This window comes from Primulina eburnea, chromosome 5 (assembly GCF_022965805.1).
Source record: "Primulina eburnea isolate SZY01 chromosome 5, ASM2296580v1, whole genome shotgun sequence".
NCBI lineage: Eukaryota > Viridiplantae > Streptophyta > Magnoliopsida > Lamiales > Gesneriaceae > Primulina > Primulina eburnea.
The window spans coordinates 20,772,805-20,799,208 of record NC_133105.1 but is presented as its reverse complement, the minus strand read 5'-3'; the positions used below and the strand labels follow the sequence as shown (position 1 = coordinate 20,799,208).

General features: G+C 38.9%; 1 pseudogene; it reads right to left on the bottom strand.

Moving 5' to 3' along the window:
• LOC140833085 (uncharacterized) overlaps window positions 1–26,404 on the bottom strand; it is a 137,095-nt pseudogene that overhangs the window by 56,669 nt on the left and 54,022 nt on the right.

The window sequence follows — 26,404 nt, the reverse complement described above, 5'->3', positions numbered from 1 at the left end:
CAAAATAGGATTATGTGACGAAATCGAAAAATTTACTGATATGGAAACAAAATAATTGTTGCTGATTATTTTAAAATAGTGTTAAGATATAAAATATAGATTTTATTTTATAAATCTCTCTCCTACTATTTTGACATTTCCACCACCCTCTGATGAAAAAGGGAAATCGTATTTCCTTAGTAGGCACGTAGAGTCCAATTAGCCAATTATAATCCCGAATAATATCAACAAATTAAAATTTCTAAAAAGTAGAGTCCAATTGCATCCATATGCAACTTCCGTGTGTTTTTCCTCACGTTTATTAAGGGCCCAATAATATGACGCCGTTTATTTTCACGTGTCAAACCAACCCATCAATATTGAATTGTAATGGACGGTCTCCATGAGTTCCCCCAATAATATGAGCCGAAGTCATAGGAAGTTCCACTCAATTCACATCATATGTCCGGTGGAAGTCACAGCTTTCCGGCGTACAGGCCTCCCCAATAATATGAGCCAGACACTGTCCACGGTTAGCGATCAACATGCAACCACGGTTGATGGAAGGCAAGGAAAAATTTAACTCTTTTAATTTTTACCTTTTCGGTTTGATATAAATTTTGAATCTTATTCAAAATGAGAGATTTTAATTTTAAAATTGTCTCATCATTTTAATTTAAAAATCGCGTGCCACGAGTTTGTATGTTTGTCAGATTCATGCAACTATATTATTTAATAATATACATACATGCATACTACTATATATCGCATATATCATAATATGACATTCAACAATAAATAAGGATGATCGATCGTCAATACTATTAGATCCATGTGAGCCAAACATGGATCCAGGTCCAAAACCTAGGTGAATGCAGGGATGCAAATGCAACTATTACAAGAGCTTCCAATATTTTACATGTCTTCATCTCGTTCATCGGGCCCACCATCTTCCAGTTTTGATCTCCCACTATTTCTAATAATTACATTTAAATAGCCATGGCACATAAAGGATACATCTCATGGGGTGGGAACGGGCCATAAATCAGGCACACTTTAATAATATCAAATATTAAAAACGAATAAAAAGTAAAATATCCTAACATACACCTAACACATTGGTCAAGGCTCTCGATCATCCTTCATGCATTTAATATCAAATATTAACATCAATTTAATTAAACAATTTAATTAATTGATAAATCATATATCTAATAATTTTATCACTAACCACCACAATTATTAAAGAATTTAATAAATTTAAATAAACTCCTTTATTTAATTTCCAATGAAATCAATATTTCTTGTAAAACTCATTTTACCATAAATAATTAAAATCATATTCTAATTATTTATTTTACAAGAAAATTATTAATTTTCTAAAAAAATCAATTTTCCAAAATAAAAATTGAACAAATTTTCAAAAATATCAATTTTACCCAAAAATTTGAAAAATCAGAAAATTGCACCCTAGGCCCAAACAATTAAAGCACATCATCCAGCACGCTTTCCGAGACAATCTTGGGCAGCCGCCCCTGCTGCCCGAACATTTCGGGCAGACGCAAGGGCACCACTGTGCACGCAGGCGCGCACAGCCCGATTTTTTTTTTATTTCTGGAAAAATAAACTTTTTAATGGTGTTACTATTTTTTGAAAAATTTTCTTGTATGGTTAGAAATAAATTATTCAATATCAAAATCATACAATTTAGAAAAACCTGGCTCTGATACCACTGTTGGATCCCGGTTTACTACACGCCCAAACACGTGTAGAAAATTGGAGGATTTTTCTTTTCCTTGAAAAATGGCAAAAATATTTTGGAGGATTTTTCTTGTGTGTCTCGTGAATCACCTTGAAAGAATTGGAGGATAGTTTTTTTTTTTTCTAAATTATGAGTGTTCCTTAATTAACCCCAACCCTAATACAAATATATAAGCTTAGGGCTCATTAATTAAATCAAACACTTAATGGGCTTAATAATTTAATTACTCTAGTCCAACTAGTTTAATTAATTAATTAATCTTTTAAAGTCCAATTAAGAACCTTAATAATTTGTGTGTTGGTGTTGTACTCCTACAAGCCCATAATACATACACCCATTACATTTAATTTAAATACATTATAAATTCAACATTTGAATTTAATATTCAAATTATAAATTCAACTCCTTGAATTTATCACCTCCAAAATTTAATATTTAATAAACTCAACTTTTGAGCTTAATAAATTAAATACATTATAAATTCAACATTTGAATTTATTATTTAAATTATAAATTCAACTCATTGAATTTTATCACCTCAAAATTTAATATTTAATAAACCCAACTTTTGAGTTTAATAAATTAAATTATCAAATTTTATAAATTCAACTCCTTGAATTTATTCTCTCCAAATTTCATAAACTCAACTTCTTGAATTTATTATATCATAAAATCAACTCCTTGAATTTATTTTCTCAAAATTTAATTATCATAAATTCAACTCCTTGAATTTACTATATTATAATATAAATTCAACTCCTTAAATTTATTCTCAACGGGAACAAACGATCCAGTGCTTGTGTGACTCTCAATGGTTCAGGGATACAGCTAGCCGTGGGTTCACAACTCTTTGTGATTCAGGACATAATCCTTTATTCGGGCTTATCCCTAGTTAGCCCCATTTTTTCATCAACACCTTGATCAAGAATGTCAGAACTCATTTCTGATTGCACCCATCGGATCATGGTAAAAGCGTCTAGTAGCATCGCCCCATGATCCCCTAGGTATCACTGGTAGTGCCTGCAAGAACCAGTCGATTATGATTAACGTACAGTACGGTCTCTTCATCTCATTTATCCCGATCGAATCTGCAACCATTGGTTCATCGAGGGTTGCATATTAATTCGATAACTATGTGATAACTATAATAATAGCATCGCGTGTACTATTTGAGAACTCCTTTTCCAACGTACATCTTATACTCTTGCCAGATATTCCATGCACTATTATTTCATCAGATCACATAGAATATCCACACCCGCAGGTGAGCGGTGAATCCCCGACTACAATGCACTGGCTCCTATATGTGTCGTAACTATACCCAACTTCGCCACTTGATGACTCTCCTGGAGCCGGTAAACGAGTCAAAGCACATCTCTAGCATATAGAGCCACAGTGTTGTCCCGGGTCGTAAGGACTAATGGTGTACAATTATAACCATGGACTTATCCTCTCGATTAATGATAACCACATGGAAAGTTTGAGGGAGGGTTGTTCGGTATAATCATCATATGACTACCCATCTGCATGTTTGGACATCTTCATTCCCTTACCAAGAAACGCAGTACACAACATCACAGATGCTAGTCTCGAGTTCAAGCGACCTTTATCCATGTTTTTTAGACGGCTGAATCGACTAGGAACGAATTTAGAATATGCAGTGTTTACAAATGAATTTCAACATCGAATTACGCTTCATTTATATTAAAGCATAATCAAGGATTTTATCTATGTTGTATGCATGGGTATACAGATAAAGTATAACACGATCATAAAAAGTTAAATTATATTAAAATAAAGATTGTTTATTTAACTTGAGTTAATAAATTCTCTAGCCAAACGTTGGCTTGCAGGACATCTACTCTAACAAATATGTACTAATTTGTATTTATCTGAGCATACTATACACCTTTCCAAGTACATCTATACATTCATCAACAAGGTGCGGTTAATATATTGCAATATCTATTGTGAATCCCAGTTCGTTTATTAAAAAGTTGAGAAGGGCTATATTATGGTAGTTCTGTTACACCCCATTTCATCTCAATTTATCATCGCAGGAACCAAAGGATAGGAGGAATGCAAATGAAATAGACTTTGCATAAAATGAAAAGGAATATACCAGAAGTAATCGTATGTACCAAGAGATTCACTCTCTTTACCCTAGCCTCAGCTAGTAACCACACTCAAGATAACAAATAACAGAGTGATCCCAACAAGCTACCACCACTACCAACATTTTATTCCCCTTCCCTCGCACATCTAGATTCTTCTATAGCTGAGAAAATAAAAATGGATCATTGCCTGGGTAATTTAATCTTATAACCAAATGCATAGTGCAATCCTCAATTCTTACCTTCGAAAGTAACTCTCGACTTTCTGGTGGTTCCTTTTTCAAACTCTGCGGCAATATGACAGTGAGAAGCTCTGGTTTTTCAGCACGAAGAGCTCCTCGGATTACAGCAGCATTAGTACCTGAGGCTCCTGATGTATAAATATGGTTTTTCTGCAATTAAATAATATGATTTCGAGACAAGAATTCATACAGAAAATCACGGAAATAAAAGAGTGAACGTCAGAAAGTCAAAGAATCACCATTCATAGTGATAAGTCAGATTAATTATTGTGTGTAATACCGTTATAACCAATGCATAGCTTAGAATCTCAATAAGTTCTTGGTGCATGAAACCCATATTTCTTGTCCCAAAAAATCCAATTGCTCTACGTCCTTCTTGCTGAATTGCTAGTAACTCCTGTTAAAGGAAGTAAGTGCTAAAATAATTCACCGTTCAACAACAATTCTAAGTCACAATAGGAATTAAAAGATAGCTACAAACAAAAACATAAAAGCTAAAATCAATAAGACGCATAAAAATAACCATCCAAATTTCCAATTTATTGTTACAAAGATTTATCAATTTGACATAGGATTGGCACATGATCAACAAACCTGTAGGTAGTCCACATCATGAACAGGCTTATACTCGGATACCAGAACAGCTCCAGATCCTTCAACAAGAGATTGAGCTTGGGTTGGAATCTGAGTTGATACTTCGTTATTGGAACCACTCATCTGGATCTCACTCTTCTTGCAAACCCTCAGATTATATATTTGTTGTTGTATTCTGCCATATCCGCAAAGCCACTATATTAGCACATAGACAACAGAGGCCCTGGTAGTAAATCACTAGTGAAAACCAACTGACACGTGGAACACATGATTATTGTAAGAAAAAGAGGAAGCATAAATAGCATCTGTTGTCTAAATAGGTAAAAGATATTTGTTATCCAATAGAGTCCAGGACAGGGTCAATCTAAATAAACCTAATTGGACAATTTATACACAAGCTCAATTCCTTCTAGCTGTTTATTATTACCATTTATTTTCTTTTACATGTAAAACTTTAAATAGAAATAGGTCTTGAGTACAAAAGCTGCACATATTCCTCGAATTCAGCTTGACAAGAAACACTGCAAAGCAGTATCAGGATATTGCAGCAGATATCGCCAATGATAGCACAACTAAAGTACTAAACATCATAATGTTTTGAATTTACCGGAATGATATTTGAAAATTCAAGCAACAAATAGCTACCACAGTGATAAGGATATGACATCATTAAATGAAATTTACAGCAAGTTTGCAAGTGAGCTCATCAGTCAAGTTTTCGATTATCGAAATAATTCCAATATTGATTTCGCCACAAAGTAATGCTCCTCCTGTATGCCTACTACACTATCTCAACCAATTGTATATTCTTACTCGGAGTTTTTATTAGTTAAATTCGTAATTCATGATTGCTGCAGGCAGCATAACTTAGATAAATTTCCATGCCCTTGGAAAAGGTGATTTAGTTTAGGCTACGGCTCTATTTGTTATTTAGCAACTTCATTGCTTCTTGGTATGTAACTTCCTTCGTTATCTCACATTTCCAACCGGCTATGTTTGACAAGCACAGTACAGAAACGAATGTCATGCTCAGATTGATGAAAAGTAGTTCATATGAATTGTTTTGGGATAATGAAACAACGGTAAATTTTCTTTTCGTATCACAGCACACAGCTAGGCACATTTGTCTTGTTTCTAGATCGAAATTGACTTAAGAGGTCCATAAATAACCATTTTAAGAATGTGACAAGATTCTCATTGATACTGCTGCAATTATTGGTTAGGAAAACGAAACTGGACTGAAACACAGTTCGCATTGCACTCTCCAAACAAACACACATTTAATACATACAACTTAAAAAGGTTAACAAGGACAATACATTGAGATACCAATACTTGATCTTCTTGTTCACTTTACAACTGCAAACATCTATTCAAGTATACACTAAAAATAATAATTAACAAAATTAACAACAAAAAAATTATATTCCAAGAATAAGAAACATCAGTCTACCTCTTACTTCCTCATTCCACAAATAATTATGTTTTATTAATTTCAATATCTTTCTCCTCTGATATATCATTCAGGTGCACTCCAAATAAATATTTTACAGCTTTGAGCCCGTATTCTAAAACAGGATAATCACTAATATATCAACAACTTGGCATATGGGCGAAGCCACTCTGATTTAAGGTTCAATTTAGTCCCCTAAATATCATGTCTGTGCATGCATGCATGAAAGACATCAATAAACTAACATGAATATTTTCTATATGTTTAAACTGAAACCTCTCGAGAAATAATAAATTTTACAAGTAAAAAATTACGAAATCTAGAACAAAATTTACATCGTCTCATAATTAAGTTGGGTCACATACCATGCTGTAATTGAAAAACTATTTGATTCAGTTGGTAGTTAATAAATTAAACCATTATGCATGCACTCTAAGGTTGCACTTGGTTAAAAAGTAGATAATGTAAGAAATAGAATTTAAGGATGTTGGAAACATAACTTCGGCTGTTTGACAAACTATATATTTATTGGATTAACTGATCAAGAAATCGAACTGTACAGTTTGCCTAAACTGAAAAGTATTGCGTGAATCATCAAAGGAAACTGGATCCAGCTGAATTGAACTAACGTAGAGAAATAACTGATCAGTTGGAAATCAATCAGTGACGAGCTCACAGCGAAGTTGTACACATATTCAGTTGTTGAAAAGGACATTCAACCGTTCAACTGACAGTAGTACAAAAGCAGACTGCAACTCGGAGAGGAACGCCGCATATAAGAGTCTACAGTGTAAAAATGTCAGAACAATAGTGACGTGGCAATCAACGAATATAAAGATTCAAATATTATTTAATGTTACAGTTGAAAGAGAAGCCTATAAATAGGCGAGAAGAGCACGCTACAAAAAAACGGATAACTTAGCGACGGTTTTTAGAAAACCCGTCGCTATTATAGCGACGATTTTGTTGTACCGTCGCTATATAGCGACGATTAGTTATACAACCGTCGCTTATTAAATCAAGCGACAATATAATAAAACCTGTCGTTATAATAGCGACGGTTTAAGAATAACCGTCGCTACATTAGCGACGACTTCTCATAAACCGTCGCTATATTAACGACAGTTTTTATAAAACCGTCGCTTATCAAATTAAGCGACCGTTTACAAAAACCGTCGTTATAATAGCGACGGCTAAATATATGTCCGTCGTTATATTTAACGACAGATTATTTAAACTGTCGTTAAATTTTTAAATAGCAACGGTTTTTAAAAACCGTCGTTAAGTTTAGCCACGGTTAAAGTTGAACCGTCGCCGATCTGCGACTGTTCGAATTACCCGTCGTTATTTTTACCCATCGCACAAAATGGCGACGGGTTTGTCGAACAGTCGCAATATAGCAACGGTTTAAGTAATTCTGTCGCTCAAATAGCGACGGTTATACATAAATCGTCGCTACATTAGCGACGGTTGTGCTTTACCCGTCGCTTTATTGCAACGGTTATGCTTTAACCGTCGCTACAAAGCCACGGTTTTTCTTGAACCGCGCTATATAGCGACGGTTTTTTCAAAAATCGTCGCTATGATTCTATATATACCGAGGTTCACGAACATTTTCTTATACGATTTTTCACCTACCTCTGGTAGTAGCGAAATCTATCAATTTTTTCGAAATTTCGATTTATTTAATTTGTACCAACATATTTTCGTGTTTATATCGTAGATTTGCTCGTCGATGCAATCCTCACGTGTTACGTGGAACTCCATATCTTCCCGTACATCAGGTTTTAAAGTTTTTTTATTACAGAAAATTTAATACATGATTTTAATTTTTGTGTAGTAGTTTATTGGTGAATTTTATGGCAGTATTAACACGGTTGTGTAAACATTTCATTAATTTGTGAATTTTTTGACAGTGTTTATACGGTTGTGAACCCTGCATATATGACCGTCGCAAGACGGTTTTTTTAAAAAATCGCCGATTAAAATAGCGACGGGTATTGACATACCGTCGCTTACTATAGCGACGGTTTCAGAAAACCGTCGCTAAATATAGCGACAATGTTTGAATAACCGTCGCTTTTTGTAGCGACGGTTTATATATACACCGTCGCTATTAAAAGCGACGGTCTTCTTCAATTTAACCGTCGCTACTAAGCGACGGGTGTTCATAAATAGTCGCTTTGAGAAGGCGACGCGCACTTCTGTTACGGACTGCCAAACCGTCGTTAAAACCGTCGCTTTACCCTTTAAGCGACGGTTTTAGCGACGGATTGACCGTCGCTAATTTTTTTTTTTGTAGTGGCAGTCGAGAAAGACACGACGCGAACTACTCTAAAAAACTTGTTGTTTCTTCTGAGATTTATTCATACTCAAAGTATATGTAATGCCCAAGATTTTATATCGTGTTAAATTAAGATTATTGATTGTTAATCAAGATGATTATGAAAGGGCTAACCGAGACACGAAATGATATCGTGTGTGAAATTTTATGTGCGAGGACAGTAGCATCGGCGCACATGCGCGACCGGATGCGCGCACCTGCGCCAAACAGGTAGAAGACCTCGCCCATATGCGCGGAAGATGTCGCTCATATGCGCGAAGCCTAAGCGAGCACTACAACAAAAACGCCAAATGACAACGGATAAAATCCGTTGTCGTAGGCCATTTTCGACTTTTGTAACTGAGGGTGTTGTTGAAAGTGTCTTCAACGACAACGGTTTTAAACCGTTGTCTTTTCTACCAACGACAACGGTTTTGCAACGGTGTTAAACCGTTGTATTTTCTACCAACGACAACGATTTTGCAAGGGTTTAAAACCGTTGTCTTTTATACCAACTACATCGGTAGTATAAAAATGCTATTAAAATTTGCGACGACATTGAAAACCGTCGCAAATGAAAACCAGTTGTCGTAGCTGCATTTTTGCGACGATTTTGTATGTATTTATAGAGAGTGGTGGAAGGAGAATCAGGTGGGATCGAATTTTTGAAATTTTCGACGGGTGTTTGCTAAACCATCGCTAATTTTAGCGACGGTAGTTTGCGTACTGTCGCTATATTCAATATAGCGACGGTTGTACATGATACATTCGCAAATAGTAGCAACGGTTCTCGTTTAAACCGTCGCGAATATGAATGTAGCGACAGTATATATCAAACCGTCGCTAAAAATGGAGGGAGAATCAGGCGGGATCGAATTTTTGAAATTTGCTACAGGTTTTGGCTATACCGTCGCTAATATTAGCGACGGTATTTTGTATTCAATATAGCGACGGTTGTAAAAGCTACGGTCGCAAATAGAACCATCGCGAATAGGAATTTAGCGACGGTATATACAAAACCGTCGTTAATATTAGCGACCGTTTTTTCCACCGTCGCTAATTAACGTTGTGTTTTGTCCTAAAACCGTCGCTAATTAACGTTGTGTTTTCATGAAACCGTTGTCGTAAACGTTCTACGACAATGGTTTTTAAAAACCGTTGTAGTGTATTATAATACTACAAATTATTTTATAAAAATTCTACGACATCGGATTTTAAAAACCGTTGTCGTAGCTGGAAAAAAAACCGCTAATAGACAACGGTTTTTAATAAAAGACAACGATTTTTAAAACCGTTGTCGTAGGCCAACAAAAAAACAAGCTAATAGACAACGGTTTTTAAAAACCATTGTCGTAGGCCAAAAAAGACACGCTAATAGACAACGGTTTTTAAAAACCGTTGTCCTAGCTCGAAAAAAAACCGCTAATAGACAACGGTTTTTGAAAACCGTTGTCGTAGGCCTAAAAGGACACGCTAATAGACAACGGTTTTTAAAAACCGTTGTTGTATCCCCAAAAAAACAAGCTAATAGACAACGGTTATTAAAAACCGTTGTCGTAGCCCAAAAAAAAACACGCTAATAGACAACGGTTTTTAATAACCGTTGTCGTAGACCAAAAAAACACGCTAATAGACAACGGTTTTTAAAAACCGTTGTCGTAGACATATCAATGACAACAGTTTTTAAGAAACTGTTGTCTATGAGCGGGTTTTTTGAGCCTACGACAATGGTTTTTCTTGAATTCGTTGTTAAAAGACAAAACACAACGCTTTTTATAAAAAACCGTTGTCGTTGATCTGTTGTTGAATGAAGATTTTCTTGTAGTGGAGGAACTCCAGAGAGCCTCGCGCATATGTGCGAAGATGAGTGGCGCATATGCGCGAGGCGATGTGTATGATACGCGCGGAGGCCGAGTGTCTCGCGCATATGCACAGATGGAGTCGCGCATATGCGCGAGACGTGTGCTACAAAGATTAAGCCACTCGTCCTTTGCATGTGCGTGTATGTACATATATTGACAATATCAATATTCTGTATCAATATTCTATTTAAATCAAGACATCTCTGTCTTATCAAATTCTGACGGTACAACCGTATAATTATGTGTATATATATATATATATATATATATATATATATATATATATATATATACACATAATTATACGGTTGTACCGTCAGAATTTGATAAGACAGAGATGTCTTGATTTAAATAGAATATTGATACAGAATATTGATATTGTCATTGCCAGATTGAACATTGACAGACTGTGAGTCGAGACTTCGGTTGTATCAGAGCAACATAACGAAAGGTATAAATAAATGTTGATTCGGGATTGCACAACTCGAGTTAGGTTTGACTTGAGTTTCCTTAAATCACATACTTTATTTTATTGCATTGATATTTTCAAATTATCATCTTGATATGTTTAGTCTATTGAATTTATAGCAGAAAAATAATTTGAGTATAGGGAAGATCAGCCTAGCTAGGGCAGTACCGCCGAGTCTTGGTCAGAACCGCTAAGACTCTAGACTTATGGTGTATTGATGAGATTAGATGTAGATCGACTTCTATTGTAGACATTCGATACAGCATGCCGAAGTCTAAATTAGATCGGGATCCCTAGGTTAGGAATGAGTCCTTGTTTTAAATACAGATTCATATTGATTCATGTAGTCAGATTGGATACATGTTTTAATGATTGTTTATGCTTTTATATATGTTTTATATGATTGCATTGATACATTGTTTATACTGGGATATTTATATCTCACCGGAGTTATCCGGCTGTTGTCTTGTTTGTATGTGTGCATGGCAACAGGTGGGACAGTTCAGGGTCACAGAGGTGAAGAAAGATCGAGATTAGAGTGGTGATTCCGGACTTGGATATAGATAGGTTTTATTACTTGATTGTAGTAGTTGAACCTTAGTTTTGGACTAGATGCATGTTATACAGGATTTGTATTATTATACTGGTTTGTATAATAGAATGATTCCATTACCTTCCGCATTTTTTAAAAAAAAAAAATTAGACCCTTTTTATTGTAATTGATTAAATTAGTCCCAATTACGATTAAGAAGATGATTAGCGTCTGGATCCCCACAACAGGTGGTATCAGAGCGATAGATCCTTTAGATTGAGATAGAGAGACTAGTGAGCGGGGTAGATTGAGGTTTTCTTTCCTGCTTTTGAATGTTAGTTTAACGGGCGGATTGGTCCCCGTTCATAATTTAACGCTTTCCAATCCTAAACATAATTTGGTCACAAGACATGTAGCATACCTCAAAAACTTAAAATATTTTCTTGCACGTCAAACATACTTACTTGGCATTGCGGGATTCGTTGGATTTCACTTGGAGCCGCTGCTGCACATGCTAAATGAATTTCAACACTTAACTTGCATAACTTAGACGTAGGTACTCGAGCTCACCACCGAAGTGGATAAATAGCTTGTCATTCTAGTTCACTCGGGACTCGACCTCGTTTAATCATACTAACCGTAACATCAAACCCCGAAACAAACTCTACAGTGTCGTGTGAACATTTCCCAACCATAAAAGACATACACTTACTATTAAAACTTGAAAAGAAGCAAGAACAAAATGTCTGGACAGAAGGGGTGGCGCTCGGGCGGTAAAACTTTACCGCTCGGGCGCCTGGGTCCGCGCTCGGGCGGTAACAAATTTCCGCTCGAGCGCCGAGTGTACTGCGAAGAACCCTCGGACAGAAAGAATGGCGCTCGGGCGGTGAGAAATTTCCGCTCGGGCGCCGAGTGTACTAAACTTCGCGACTCTGAAATTTAAACTCTCCATTTTCGATTACACAGACCGTGACAACACCCCGAGGCTCATCCTAGGACACTAAGGCGCTGACTCGACTCCAAAAAAACATTCCAACGACGACGTACACCAAGCAAGCAATCAAATTCGTAAACTCAAATTTTGACACCAATTGATTCCTACGATTTCTAATGCGACCAACGACCATTGACGCGAAACGAAGAATCGAACTCACCCCAAACTCATACTCAATATACCTAAACACAGCAGCGATATCACCCGTTGATCCCGAACGAAGCCCGGAACAATAAAACTTCAAGAACACAATTTACGTAAAAGTCGCAGTTTGAGCAGTCCTACGAAAAATGCCATAACTCACTCAGTTTTCATCCAAAAATCTCGAATTTTATATCAAATCGAAGGCATCAAAAAGTTCTACAATTTTATAGTTGAAAGTTTTCCCAAAATCCCAACCGAAAAATCACAGTTTTCAACAGAACAGTAGTTACGAGATTTCAGATCTAAAAAGTATTTCAAAACGTATTCAAACCATTTTCCGCTCAAACGACGAATGTCACACATGAATTTTTACACATAAAAATAACACAACACATAATATGACAGGATCGATGCAGAAAGAATAGAATATACGTGCCTTATGATATCAAACGTTACCGAACCGGCGATATCGAAGCGGAAACGGTGCGAGGCTTGATTCGGGACGACCGTGGCACTAAAATCCTTGAAGAATTCACACGAAAAATTGCTAGAAGATGGAGATGAGAGGGGGCGGCTGCTCTATGAGTGAAGAATCCTAGTTTTCTCTCTTTCAAAATAATAAAATTCTGAAACGTGAAGTGAGTGTGTGTGTTTAGTCGTGTACAGGTGTGTGTAAATGTGTGTACGTGTGTGTGAGGTAGAAACGTGTGTGTGGGTTTAAATTTCTGTGTAATTAGTACTAATTAACTAATAAAAATACTAATAAAAAGGCTAACCCACCTACTTTAATATAAACTCTACAATTAAAGTAACACACACACAAAAATGCTAATTTTAAAGTTTTAAACTCTTAAAATTACTAACTAAATGATTTAAGCTTAAAAATGCTAAAACTAAACAAATCATTTAAAGTGCCCCATCCACAACTTAAAAATAAATACCGCATTTTCAATTTCCAGAAATCGTCACCGGGCCTTTTCCTCAATCCCGCATCGAATGATCGCCTGAAACATGAAACTCGAGAAATATTTTAACGTGCATCACATAAACATGAATAATTTAAAATAATGCATTTTCATAAATCATGCATGGCTAAAACTCATTTAAAATTAATTAAAGGATTTACTAATTAAATAAATGCATGGGTTTTAGGTGTATTAAGTTGGGCTCTACAGTTCCTCCCCCACTTATAAAAATTTCGTCTTCGAAATTAAGTCTTACCAAACAACTCCGGGTAGCGAAGTCTCATATCTGCCTCTGACTCCCACGTGGCTTCTTCCACTGATTGGTTTAGCCACCGAACTTTGACTAGCTTAGTCACTCTGTTCCGGAGCCTACGCTCTTGCCTGTCTAGGATTTGGACTGGTTTCTCCTCATAAGCCAGGTCTGGAGCCAGCTGCAACGGCTCATAACTCAGAATGTGCGAAGGATTAGCCAAATATTTCCTCAGCATCGAGACATGGAACACATTGTGCACCCCGGCCAGATTCGGCGGAAGGGCAACACGATAGGCTAGTGTCCCAACTTTGTCCAAAATCTCAAACGGCCCAATGAACCTCGGACTCAGCTTGCCCTTTTTCCCAAATCTCATCACACCCTTCATGGGTGCTATCTTGACGAATACGTGATCACCGACGGCAAACTCGAGATCTCTCCTTCTCTTATCAGCATAGCTCTTTTGACGGCTTTGGGCGGTCTTCATTCTGTCCCGAATCTTGGCTACTACTGCTGCGGTCTGCTGAACTATTTCTGGACCAAGTTCTTCTCTCTCACCAACTTCATCCCAATGAACTGGTGACCTGCACTTCCTTCCATACAACGCCTCATAGGGAGCCATACCAATGGATGCTTGGAAGCTGTTGTTGTATGTGAACTCCACTAGAGGTAGTCTAGACTCCCAGGTTTCTTGAAAATCAATCATGCAGGCTCTCAGCAAATCCTCTAAAATCTGAATCACTCGCTCAGACTTACCATCTGTCTGCGGGTGAAAAGCTGTACTGAAAATCAACTTCTTTCCCATGGCGACGTGTAAGCTCTTCCAGAAGGACGACGTAAACCTCGGGTCCCTTTCGGATACAATCGAAACTGGGAACCCATGCAAACGGACTATCTCCCGGATATAAAGCTCCGCATACCGCGTCATGGAGAAGGTCGTCTTCATCGGTAGAAAATACGCTGACTTGGTGAGTCGGTCCACTATAACCCAAATGGCATTAAAGCCCCTGACTGATCTAGGCAGTCCAATGACAAAGTCCATCGTGATGTTCTCCCATTTCCACTCTGGGATGGTGAGTGGCTTAACCAATCTCGTTGGCCTCTGATGTTCTGCCTTCACCTGCTGACAAGTGAGGCATTCAGACACAAACCTGCGGATGTCTCTCTTCATCCCTGGCCACCAATACAGAATCTAAGTCCTTATACATCTTGGTACCTCCTAGATGGATAGAATACGGAGATGCGTGTGCCTCTGCCAAAATATCCTGTCTGATCGAACCACCACTAGGCACCCACATTCTACCTCTGTATCTCACAATGCCGTCTGAAACTGTGTACAAAGCACTGCCCTTGGCCTCATCTTTCAGTCTCCATTTCTGTAACTGCTCATCTGAAGACTGACCTGCTCGGATACGGTCTAGCAAATCAGATTTGGCTATCATATTAGACAGCCTAGGGGCTCTGCCCTCACGATAAATCTCTAGACCAAACTTCTGAATCTCAGACTGAAGGGGTCTCTGTGCTGATAACTGAGCTATGACGGAAACTTTTCTGCTCAAAGCGTCTGCGACAACATTAGCCTTTCCCGGATGGTAGCTAATTTCGCAGTCGTAATCTTTCACAAGTTCCAACCATCGTCTCTGTCTCATATTCAAATCTTTCTGCGTGAAGAAATATTTGAGACTCTTATGATCGGTGAAAATCTGGCATTTCTCGCCGTATAGGTAGTGTCTCCAAATTTTCAGTGCGAAGACAACGGCGGCTCACTCAAGATCGTGCGTAGGGTAGTTCTTCTCGTGCACTTTCAACTTCCTGGAAGCATAAGCTATAACCCGACCCTGCTGCATCAATACTGCGCCTAACCCGAGCTTAGATGCATCGGTATAAAGCACAAATTCTCCTTGCCCTGTCGGCATGGCTAGCACTGGCGCCGAAATAAGAGCTTGCTTCAACGTATCGAAGCTCTTCTGACATTCATCACTCCACACAAATTTGGCATTTTTCTTGGTTAGTGAAGTGAGTGGCACTGCTATGGATGAAAATCCATTAATAAACTTACGGTAGTAACCAGCTAAACCCAAAAAGCTGCGGATTTATGATGCATTCTTCGGCTCAACCCATTCCTTGACAGCTGCTACTTTCGCTGGATCCACCTTGATTCCACTGCTAGATACTACATGCCCCAAAAACGCTACTTTCTGCAACCAAAACTCGCTCTTACTAAACTTTGCAAACAACTTACGACTCTGCAGAACCTGTAAGACTGTCCTCAAGTGTTGGCTATGCTCCTCATGGCTCTTCGAGTATATGAGAATGTCGTCGATAAACACGATGACGAACTGATCCAGGTAGGGATGAAATACTCGGTTCATGAGGTCCATGAAGATTGCTGGAGCATTTGTCAATCCAAATGGCATTACTAAGAACTCGTAATGCCCATATCTGGTTCTGAAGGCTGTTTTGTGGACATCTGCATCCTTCACTTTCAGCTGATGATACCCTGATCGAAGATCTATCTTAGAGAACACTGTGGCTCCCTGCAATTGATCAAACGAGTCTTCGATTCTAGGAAGTGGGTATTTGTTCTTGATTGTTACCTTGTTCAACTCACGGTAATCGATGCAAAGTCTCATGCTCCCATCCTTCTTTTTCACAAAGAGTACTGGCGCGCCCCATGGTGAGAAACTCGGGCGGATAAACTCCTTGTCTAAGAGCTCCTGGATCTGCTGCTTAAGTTCTAACATCTCTGCTGGAGCTAATCTGTACGGTGCCTTAGAGATTGGGACTGTGCCTGGCATGAGATCGATTGTAAACTCTACATCTCTATCTGGTTGAAGGCCTGCGACGTCGTCTGGAAAGACGTCTGGGAAATCTCTGACTACTGGCACCCCTGATATGGAAGGAGTGGGCACGTCCGGTGCTGAGATGACACTGGCCAAGAAAGCCTGACACCCCTTATAAATTAGTCTCCTCGCCTGCATGCAAGAGATCACTCGCGGGAAACTCCTCAATCTGGCTGGCTCAAAAAGAAACTGCTCCATGCCCAATGGTCTGACTAGCACTGATCTCTTCTGAAAGTCGATAAGAACTCTTTTCTTAGTCAGCCAGTCCATTCCCAATATGATGTCGAATTCTGGCATCGGCAATAGGATTAAATCTGCATATACTAGGTGGTCATGCAATTCTAGATCGATATCTCTGACCACACTGATAGCTAACAGCTCTTCCCCTGATGGGACTGTCACTGAAAAGTTCACGTCTAGGCCAATGGACTTGAGGTCCAAATGATTAGCAAACGTCTCCGATATGAAGGAGTGAGTGGCTCCTGAGTCTATCAGTGCAGTTGTGGATAATCTCTTAATAAAAATGTTTCCTGAGATGCGTTAGCACAATACAAAACTTATATTCCCAAAATTACTATCATACCTCAAGCATAATACAACTCAATATCCCTAGGCACACAAAATATTACTAGCACGCTAATAATCCCAAGTAAAAATTCCACATGCAAGGCAAAATAATATTGAGCTTAGGTAGAAAAGTTTACCAATCAGTAAAGTGGTGTCTGGGTCCGCCTCCTGCGCATGCATGGCGAATACCCTGCCCTGGGTTGGCTGCTTCCACTGCGGGCACTCTTTCAGCATGTGGTCGCTAGCTCCACACTTGAAGCAGTTGCCTGATCCATATAAGCACTGCCCGGGTGCTGGCAGTTGCATTTAGGAAACACTGGGTAAGCAACGGGCTTCTGAGGCGCCCCCTGCTGCTGAATTGGGCCCTTGCCCTTTGGTGGTCCATGATACGGCATCTTCCCTGGTGACCCCTGATACGGTTTCTTGAACTGGGGCATCTGATGCTGCTGCTGCTGGTGCTGCGGCGCTTGGTAGGGCCTCTTGCTCAACCTGTCAGCCTCAATATCTCGCTGGTCTTGTTCCGCCGCCAAAGCCCTAGATACGGCGATTGCATAAGAAGTAGGGCCAGCTACCCTCACATCACGGCGCAAGATCGGCCGCAATCCATCCATGAAATGCCTCAGTTTTGCTTGGGCGTCATTCACAATGAGGGGTACGAAGTAACACCCCCTCTCAAACTTTCTGACAAAATCTGCCACACTACTGTCTCCCTGTCTCAGCGTCATAAATTCCCTGGTCAGACGAGAGCCTACCTCTTCAGTGAAGTACTTGGCGTAGAACACCTCTTTGAATCCGTTCCACGACAGAGTCTGCAATTTTACTGCCACTGATGCACTCTCCCACCATAGTCTAGCATCCCCTGACAGCAAGAATATATCACATCTGAACCTGTCAGCGTCAGTCAGCTCCATAAAGTCAAATATTACCTCGATGGACTTGATCCATCCCTCAGCTACCATCGGGTCAGTAGTACGCGAAAACTCCTTTGGACTCATCCTCCGAAACCTCTCATATACTGCCTATGGTCTAGGCCTCTCCTCGGGGCCTACAACAGTCTGGTTCCTCGCAAACTGCGCGAAGAACTGCGTCATACCAGCAAGCATCTGCGCCTGCATATCTGGTGGTGGTGGTGGAGGATTGGCTCTTCCCTCAAGTCGAGGCTCTCTGTCCTCCTCCCTAGCTTCCTGATTAATCATACGTCTAGGAGGCATACTGTTCCAATGAATTACCCAACACGTAAACCCAACATGCATGACTATGATATGAATGACATACGATGCACGAAATTTGAACTTAAACATGAACATGCTGAAATCATGACTTAATCAATATTATATAGCATAGAGTTTTGAAACTTTAAAACTTACAGACTTGAGGTGCGACTTTGTGAGCTTCTTGCGGCTGGCGGTAGGCGTAACCCTTTACAAGAACCTGGCTCTGATACCAACTGTAACGTACCGTACTTTTCATACACAAAATTTGCGGAAAAATTAAAAATTTTCTTAAACATAAAGTAACATTCAAAGTTTGCCATAAAAATATCTCAACCAAGTCCCCCATAAGACATGGTTGTTCAAAATAACTACAATATAATTTGCTCACAAAACGTTTGCTCAAAATGTTTCCCTCAAAGCATGAAATCAGAGTAAATTAACATTTGCATAAAAACATAAACATTGCGGTCCTCGGGTTAGCCTCTCGCTCAGTCCAAGCCTGCCCCTTGGTTGCCACCTCCTGTCTCCTCATCAACATACTTACCTGCATCGATCAAGTCTAGTGAGTCTAAAGACTCAACACTTATAAACTGGGAAATAGCGAGTACTACATAATAAAATCGCATGCAACTTTAAAATAGAACATACATACTTGAACTTGAATTTGCGTACTAAAACTTGAACATACGTACATAACGTAGACGTGCCATAACGTGAAAACTTGTCATAAACATACTGCATACTAGAACATATGTAACATCATCATTTTTCGTAGAGGCATGTTTCAAAGAAAGTGACTCATAACATAATAAATGTCTGATCAGACAAACCACAGTACTGGGCTGACAGGGACGTATCCACTGCCACATACATAAGATCCTCGTTCATAATTTAACGGGCTGGTTGGTCCCCGTTCATAATTTAACGCTTTCCAACCTCGATCTAACCCGTTCATAGTTTAACGGGCGGATTGGTCCCCGTTCATAATTTAACGCTTTCCAATCCTAAACATAATTTGTTCACAAGACATGTAGCATACCTCAAAAATTTAAAATATTTTTTTGCACGTCAAACATACTTACTTGGCATTACGGGATTCGTTGGATTTCACTTGGAGCCGCTGCTGCACATGCTAAATGAATTTCAACACTTAACTTGCATAACTTAGACGTAGGTACTCGAGCTCACCACCGAAGTGCATAAATAGCTTGTCATTCTAGTTCACTCGGGACTCGACCTCGTTTAATCATACTATCCGTAACATCAAACCCAGAAACAAACTCTACAGTGTCGTGTGAACATTTCACAACCATAAAAGACATACACTTACTATTAAAACTTGAAAAGAAGCAAGAACAAAATGTTTGGACAGAAGGGGTGGCGCTCGGGCGGTAAAAATTTACCGCTCGGGCGCCTGGGTCCGCGCTCGGGCGGTAAAAAATTTCTGCTCGAGCGCCGAGTGTACTGCGAAGAACCCTCGGACAGAAAAAATGGCGCTCGGGCGGTGAGAAATTTCCGCTCGGGCACCGAGTGTACTGAACTTCGCGACTCTGAAACTTAAACTCTCCATTTTCGATTACACAGACCGTGACAACACCCCGAGGCTCATCCTAGGACACTAAGGCGCTGACTCGACTCCAAAAAAACATTCCAACGACGACGTACACCAAGCAAGCAATCAAATTCGTAAACTCAAATTTTGACACCAATTGATTCCTACGATTTCTAATGCGACCAAAGACCATTGACAGAGAGACTGAATTCATCAATCAAAACCTTTCAAATTTTTTAGAAGATACTGGAATCAAGCATGAGCTCTCTGCAGCTAGAACACCTCTGCAAAATGGTGTAGGTGAAAGAAGAAATCAAACACTAAAAGAAGCTGCTAGAACAATACTTGCTGATTCTGGTATTTCTCAAAAAGTTTGGGCTGAAGCAGTAAACACTGCGTGTTACACCCAGAACAGATCGATGACTAATAAGAATCATATGAAAACACCTTATGAGATCTGGCATGGAAGAAAAAGTGTGGTTTCTTATTTCAAGATATTCGACTGCAGATGCTTTATCCTTGATAATGGTAAAAACCAGTTGAAAACCTTTGATGCTAAATCTGCAGAGAGAATATTTCTTGGATATTCTTCAGTTAGCAAAGCATATAGAGTTTTTAATAAGAACTCTTTAAATGTTCAAGAATCTAATCATATTGTTTTCGATGAAACTGTGCTAACTGTCAAGCCAACTGATCCAGTTGAGCTAGTTAATCGTTTTACAGTGATCAGTTTGGAAGAAGACACTGAAGGAAATAATCATATTAGAAGAGATAATCTTCAAACACCTGAACCTGAAATACTAGATCAATCGGTACAACAGGAATTTGTTCCTAACAATCAGTTGATAGAGCAAACAAATGATAATCAACTACAAACTGACACAACTCCAACTGAAACTGAAAACGTTCAGTTGCCAACACAAGTAGTAGCTGATATGGAGACAGCAAATACTGAGATCAGATGGAAGAAATCATATCCTCCAGAATTAGTAATAGGTAATCCATTTGACCCGGTAAGAACAAGAAATCAAATGCTAAATTTGTTCATTCATTCTGCTTTTGTCTCTCAACTCGAACTAAATAAAACTGATGAACCTCTTGCTGATCCTAACTGGATAAATGCAATGCAAGAGATGCTCAATCAGTTTACCCATAACCATGTCTGGAACTTAGTTCCAAGACCAGCTTGTAAAACAATTATTGGTACAAAGTGGGTATTCAGAAATAAACTCAATGAAGATGTTAAGTTGCTCGCAAAAAAGCCAGACTCGTAGCACAAAGATATAGGCAGAAAGAAGGAATTGACTATGATGAAACATATGCACCAGTGGCAAGACTGGAAGCCATCAGAATGTTCCTGGCCTATGCATCATACAAGAACCTTTGTAACGTACCGTACTTTTCATACTCAAAATTTGCGGAAAGTTTAAAAATTTTCTTAAACATAAAGTTACATTCAAAGTTTGCCAAAAAAATATCTCAACCAAGTCCCCCATAAGACATGGTTGTTCAAAATAACTACAATATAATTTGCTCACAAAACGTTTGCTCAAAATGTTTCCCTCAAAGCATGAAATCAGAGTAAATTAACATTTGCATAAAAACATAAACATTGCGGTCCTCGGGTTAGCCTCTCGCTCAGTCCAAGCCTGCCCCTTGGTCGCCACCTCCTGTCTCCTCATCAACATACTTACCTGCATCGATCAAGTCTAGTGATTCTAAAGACTCAACACGTATAAACTGGGAAATAACGAGTACTACATAATAAAACCGCATGCAACTTTAAAATAGAACATACATACTTGAACTTGAATTTGCGTACTAAAACTTGAACATACGTACATAACGTAGACGTGCCATAACGTGAAAACTTGTCATAAAAATACTGCATACTAGAACATACGTAACATCATCATTTTTCGTAGAGGCATGTTTCAAAGCAAGTGACCCATAACATAATAAATGCCTGATCAGACAAACCACAGTACTGGGCTGACAGGGACGTATCCACTGCCACATACATGAGATCCCCGTTCATAATTTAACGGGCTGGTTGGTCCCCGTTCATAATTTAACGCTTTCCAACCTCGATCTAACCCGTTCATAGTTTTACGGGCGGATTGGTCCCCGTTCATAATTTAACGCTTTCCAATCCTAAACATAATTTGGTCACAAGACATGTAGCATACCTCAAAAATTTAAAATATTTTCTTGCACGTCAAACATACTTACTTGGCATTGCGGGATTCGTTGGATTTCACTTGGAGCCGCTGTTGCACATGCTAAATGAATTTCAACACTTAACTTGCATAACTTAGACGTAGGTACTCGAGCTCACCACCGAAGTGCATAAATAGCTTGTCATTCTAGTTCACTCGGGACTCGACCTCGTTTAATCATACTAACCGTAACATCAAACCCCGAAACAAACTCTACAGTGTCGTGTGAACATTTCCCAACCATAAAAGACATACACTTACTACTAAAACTTGAAAAGAAGCAAGAACAAAATGTTTGGACAGAAGGGGTGGCGCTCGGGCGGTAAAACTTTACCGCTCAAGCGCCTGGGTCCGCGCTCGGGCGGTAAAAAATTTCTGCTCGAGCGCCTAGTGTACTGCGAAGAACCCTCGGACAGAAAGAATGGCGCTCGGGCGGTGAGAAATTTCCGCTCGGGCGCTGAGTGTACTGAACTTCGCGACTCTGAAACTTAAACTCTCCATTTTCGATTACACAGACCATGACAACACCCCGAGGCTCATCCTAGGACACTAAGGCACTGACTCGACTCCAAAAAAAACATTCCAACGACGACGTACACCAAGCAAGCAATCAAATTCGTAAACTCAAATTTTGACACCAATTGATTCCTATGATTTCTAATGCGACCAAAGACCATTGACAGAGAGACTGAATTCATCAATCAAAACCTTTCAAATTTTTTAGAAGATACTGGAATCAAGCATGAGCTCTCTGCAGCTAGAACACCTCAGCAAAATGGTGTAGCTGAAAGAAAAAATCAAACACTAAAAGAAGCTGCTAGAACAATACTTGCTGATTCTGGTATTTGTCAAAAAATTTGGGCTGAAGCAGTAAACACTGCGTGTTATACCCAGAACAGATCGATGACTAATAAGAATCATATGAAAACACCTTATGAGATCTGGCATGGAAGAAAAAGTGTGGTTTCTTATTTCAAGATATTCTGCTGCAGATGCTTTATCCTTGATAATGGTAAAAACCAGTTGAAAACCTTTGATGCTAAATCTGCAGAGGGAATATTTCTTGGATATTCTTCAGTTAGCAAAGCATATAGAGTTTTTAATAAGAACTCTTTAAATGTTCAAGAATCTATTCATATTGTTTTCGATGAAACTGTGCTAACTGTCAAGCCAACTGATCCAGTTGAGCTAGTTAATCGTTTTACAGTGATCAGTTTTGAAGAAGACACTGAAGGAAATAATCATATCAGAAGAGATAATCTTCAAACACCTGAACCTGAAATACTAGATCAATCGGTACAACAGGAATTTGTTCCTAACAATCAGTTGATAGAGCAAACAAATGATAATCAACTACAAACTGACACAACTCCAACTGAAACTGAAAACGTTCAGTTGCCAACACAAGTAGTAGCTGATATGGAGACAACAAATACTGAGATCAGATGGAAGAAATCATATCCTCCAGAATTAGTAATAGGTAATCCATCTGACCCGGTAAGAACAAGAAATCAAATGCTAAATTTGTTCATTCATTCTGCTTTTGTCTCTCAACTCGAACTAAAGAAAACTGATGAATCTCTTGCTGATCCCAACTGGATAAATGCAATGCCAGAGATGCTCAATCAGTTTACCAATAACCATGTCTGGAACTTAGTTCCAAGACCAGCTTGTAAAACAGTTATTGGTACAAAGTGGGTATTCAGAAATAAACTCAATGAAGATGTTAAGTTGCTCGCAACAAAGCCAGACTCGTAGCACAAGGATAAAGGCAGAAAGAAGGAATTGACTATGATGAAACATATGCACCAGTCACAAGACTGGAAGCCATCAGAATGTTCCTAGCCTATGCATCATACAAGAACCTTTGTAACGTACCGTACTTTTCATACTCAAAATTTGCGGAAAAATTAAAAATTTTCTTAAACATAAAGTAACATTCAAAGTTTGCCATAAAAATATCTCAACCAAGTCCCCCATAAGACATGGTTGTTCAAAAAAACTACAATATAATTTGCTCACAAAACGTTTGCTCAAAATGTTTCCCACAAAGCATGAAATCAGAGTAAATTAACATTTGCATAAAAACATAAACATTGCGGTCCTCGGGTTAGACTCTCGCTCAGTCCAAGCCTGCCCCTTGGTCGCCATCTCCTGTCTCCTCATCAACATACTTACCTGCATCGATCAAGTCTAGTGATTCTAAAGACTCAACACGTATAAACTGGGAAATAACGAGTACTACATAATAAAACCGCATGCACTTTTAAAATAGAACATACATACTTGAACTTGAATTTGCGTACTAAAACTTGAACATACGTACATAATGTAGACGTGCCATAACGTGAAAACTTGTCATAAACATACTGCATACTAGAACATACGTAACATCATCATTTTTCGTAGAGGCATGTTTCAAAGCAAGTGACCCATAACATAATAAATGCCTGATCAGACAAACCACAGTACTGGGCTGACAGGGACGTATCCACTGCCACATACATGAGATCCCCGTTCATAATTTAACGGGCTGGTTGGTCCCCGTTCATAATTTAATGCTTTCCAACCTCGATCTAACCCGTTCATAGTTTTACGGGCGGATTGGTCCCCGTTCATAATTTAACGCTTTCCAATCCTAAACATAATTTGGTCACAAGACATGTAGCATACCTCAAAAATTTAAAATATTTTCTTGCACGTCAAACATACTTACTTGGCATTGCGGGATTCATTGGATTTCACTTGGAGCCGCTGCTGAACATGCTAAATGAATTTCAACAGTTAACTTGCATAACTTAGACGTAGGTACTCGAGTTCACCACCGAAGTGCATAAATAGCTTGTCATTCTAGTTCACTCGGGACTCGACCTCGTTTAATCATACTAACCGTAACATCAAACCCCGAAACAAACTCTACAGTGTCGTGTGAACATTTCCCAACCATAAAAGACATACACTTACTATTAAAACTTGAAAAGAAGCAAGAACAAAATGTTTGGACAGAAGGGGTAGCGCTCGGGCGGTAAAACTTTACTTCTCGGGCGCCTGGGTCCGCGCTCGGACGGTAACAAATTTCCGCTCGAGCGCCGAGTGTACTGTGAAGAACCCTTGGACAGAAAGAATGGCGCTCGGGCGGTGAGAAATTTCCGCTCGAGCGCCGAGTGTACTGAATTTCGCGACTCTGAAACTTAAACTCTCCATTTTCGATTACACAGACCGTGACAACACCCGGAGGCTCATCCTAGGACACTAAGGCGCTGACTCGACTCCCAAAAAAACATTCCAACGACGACGTACACCAAGCAAGCAATCAAATTCGTAAACTCAAATTTTGACACCAATTGATTCCTACGATTTCTAATGCGACCTACGACCATTGACGCGAAACGAAGCATCGGACTCACCCCAAACTCATACTCAATATACCTAAACACAGCAGCGATCACCCGTTGATCCCCAACGAAGCCTGCAACAATAAAACTTCAAGAACACAATTTACGTAAAAGTCGCAGTTTGAGCAGTCCTACGAAAAACGCCATAACTCACTCAATTTTCATCCAAAAATCTCGAATTTTATATCAAATCGAAGGCATCGAAAAGTTCTACAATTTTCTAGTTGAAAGTTTTACCAAAATCCCGACCGAAAAATCGCAGTTTTCAACAGAACAGTAAGTTACGAGATTTCAGATCTAAAAACTATTTCAAAACGCATTCAAACCATTTTCCGCTCAAACGACGAATGTCACACATGAATTTTTACACATAAAAATAACACAACACATAATATGACAGGATCGATGCAGAAAGAACAGAATATACGTGCCTTATGATATCAAACGTTACCGAACCGACGATATCGAAGCGGAAACGGTGCGAGGCTTGATCCGGGACGACCGTGGCACTAAAATCCTTGAAGAATTCACACGAAAAATTTCTAGAAGATGGAGAGAAGAGGGGGCGGCTGCTCTATGAGTGAAGAACCCTAGTTTTCTCTCTTCCAAAATAATAAAATTCTGAAACGTGAAGTGAGTGTGTGTGTTTAGTCGTGCACAGGTGTGTGTAAAAGTGTGTACGTGTGTGTGAGGTAGAAACGTGTGTGTGGGTTTAAATTTTTGTGTAATTAGTACTAATTAACTAATAAAAATACTAATAAAAAGGCTATCCCACCTAGTTTAATATAAACTCTTCAATTAAAATACACACACCCAAAAATGCTAATTTTAAAGTTTTAAACTCTTAAAATTACTAAATAAATGATTTAGGCTTAAAAATGCTAAAACTAAACAAATCATTTAAAGTGCCCCATCCACAACTTAAAAATAA